This window comes from Sapajus apella, unplaced genomic scaffold (assembly GCF_009761245.1).
Source record: "Sapajus apella isolate SASKATOON/1434 unplaced genomic scaffold, GSC_monkey_1.0 scaffold105, whole genome shotgun sequence".
Classification (NCBI taxonomy): domain Eukaryota; kingdom Metazoa; phylum Chordata; class Mammalia; order Primates; family Cebidae; genus Sapajus; species Sapajus apella.
This window is the reverse complement of record NW_022437045.1, coordinates 3,330,527-3,333,309: the sequence shown is the minus strand read 5'-3', so window position 1 is coordinate 3,333,309 and position 2,783 is coordinate 3,330,527. Positions and strand designations below refer to the sequence as shown.

Below are 2,783 nucleotides of genomic sequence, written 5' to 3'. Positions count from 1 at the left end.
AATTTGGGGCAATTCACTACATGAGTTCTATGGCAACAGCAGTTCAGAATAATTTCAACATGACTTTTGGACACATCAGCAGACCATGTAGCAACAGGACAGAGGATCAAGATGAAATCACTCTTCTGTGGAGAAACAGAAACTCAGAACTGCAGGTATGCTTCTGAATACCTAGCCCATTCACTCTACCCAAATGACTATTTCATGATATTTTTTTCTCCTCAATACTCCAGCTTCTCCTCTCCAAATGTTCTGGCAGCAAAAACAGAAGCACTCAGAAGACATCCTCCTCCTCCTAGTCCATCAAGATCAAGCATCTGTGCTCATGTACACCACAACCCTCCTCTATTATGAAAGAACAGCCTTTCTCCTAGATGAAGACAATTCCCCCACCTGTGTCCTGGATCCCAGCCTTGCTCACCTACTCAGAAACTTGCTCCTGAGATTACCAAGGCCATCTCCCCTGGGATCAAGTTCTCTCTGTTCACTGGAGCATTCTAATGACATAGCAATCATGTGACAACTCCCACCTTTTAAAAACCCTCTTGCAACCCCCATACCACCAGCTTTGCACACATTTTTTGCTCCCTTTTAGAGCAAAAATAAAATAAAATGATTTTTATCTTCGTTGCTGCCACTATTTTTAATCACCCACTCTCTCTTGAACTCATCAGTTCAAGCTTTTATCACTACCATTCCACTGAAGCTAATCTTGTTCTTGATCAATAATGACATTCATATTGTCACATCCAATAGTCATGGTTAGCCCTCTTCTTCTGTGATCTCAGCAGTATTTAACCCAACTCTTCACACTTTCTTCTTTGAAACACCTGTTCACTTGGATTTGGGGACAAGACAACATACTTTTTGGATTATCCTTCACTCTCACTCATCATTGCTTCTCATCCTCCCCCTGTTTTCTGGATGCTGTGCGTGTTCCAGGCTTCTAAATATTGGCATACTCTAGGGCTCCATCTTGGACCATGTCTAATCTCTAACAACAGTTCTTCTCCAGGTGATCTCACACAGAACCATGTGTTAATATCGTCCATAAATTAGTGATTCCAATCACTAGAACTCAGCTCTGGCATGCTCTCTGGTACCCATCAATATCTAATAGTCATATTAATAGTGACAGCTAATAGCTAAACTTCTGTTTGCCCTTCTAAAATCTGTTCTTCCCTAAGGGTTTTTTTTTCTTTTAAAGTTTAAGTTATTTATTTAAGCCATCTCCTGCCACAAGCAAAGGGATGGAAGATCAGTATACCAGTCATCATTTGATACAGGTAAAGAAGGTGAGCTTAAGTTTCCATATACTTTTTCTGGTCTGTGTGCAGAGTAATGGTCCAAACCGGTGCTGCGGTCCCCCGTGCCCGGGTAGTGGTCTAGACTCTCTTTATTCATCTTCACAGCCAGTTGGAAGTGGAGTCACATGAGGGTTATGGAATAGGGTATGGTTACTCTCTCCCTAGGGAAATGGCTTGGTCCTAATGTGGAGATGGGGGCTGGAGATGAACTCGAGTCTCTCCTGCTCTTTGTGGTGTGACTTCAGGAACACATTCAGCATGCTGACTCCCACCCCGGGGAGCACGACGAAGAAGATGAGCGTCTTTCACATGCGAGCTGAGCCTTCTCCGCCATGGGCAGCACTCAACATAGGCCACCCCAGCTGTGGGTGGGACCGACTCAGCAGCTGAGAAATCGGAGACACAACAACTGCGGCAGTCTTCACCTCGGACCGCTGCAGCGCCAGAAGCCCCTAAGGGTTTTTTTTCAAGTCTAAGTAGTAGCACTGTTATCCTAGTTGCTCCGGCCAACAAATATAGAGTAACTTTTGATTCTCATCTTTATCCCAAACCCCACCAGTAATCCATTAACAGACTGTGTCATCTCTAACTTCTTACCTCTAGAACTCAGTCTGAGAGCTCAGTCGTTACCTTTCACCTGGAAACTGAATAAGCCTCTAAGTTATCTGTCTGTTTCTTCTTTTGCCTTTCTACATTCATAGTCTGGTTATCTATTGCAACATGACAAACTTTATTAGGGCCAAGTAACTTGAAAACAACAATGATTTTATTGTTTTTCATGGTTCTGTGTGTGGACTGGGCTTGGCTGAGTGATTATTTGGCTGCTCCCACTTGGTGTTTTTTTTTGTTTTTTTTTTTTTTTTTGAGACGGAGTTTCACTCATGTTACCCAGCCTGGAGTGCAATGGCGCGATCTCGGCTCACCGCAACCTCCGCCTCCTGGGTTCAGGCAATTCTCCTGCCTCAGCCTCCTGAGTAGCTGGGATTACAGGCACGCACCACCATGCCCAGCTAATTTTTTGTATTTTTAGTAGAGACGGGTTTTCACCATGTTGACCAGGATGGTCTCGATCTCTTGACCTGGTGATCCACGCTCCTCGGCCTCCCAAAGTGCTGGGATTACAGGCTTGAGCCACTGCGCCCGGCCTCACTTGGTGTTTTTAACACAGTTGGAGGTAGAGAGTGATTTGGGCAGTGAGAAAGCAGGACCTCCCTCTCTTAGGGAGTCTCAGGGCCTGTTCTCCCTGTGTGATCTTTCAGCAGAGTAACCAGTCTTCTTCCATGGTAGCTAAAGACTCCCAAAGTGAGTGGTTCAAGAAAGAGGAAGCAGAAGTGAACAGTCCTCATAAATGCTAGATGTGTAATGAGCAAAACATCTCTTCTATCATACTTATTGGGTAACATATGTCAAAGGCCAGCCCAGACTCAGGGTGGTCGGAGATGACTTGAGAAAAATATGGCTTCTGAAGAGTGTGGG

General features: G+C 44.7%; 1 pseudogene; it reads right to left on the bottom strand.

Moving 5' to 3' along the window:
• Positions 1 to 1,336: 1,336 nt before the first annotated feature.
• LOC116536909 lies at positions 1,337 to 1,672 on the bottom strand (annotated as a pseudogene).
• Positions 1,673 to 2,783: the final 1,111 nt, after the last annotated feature.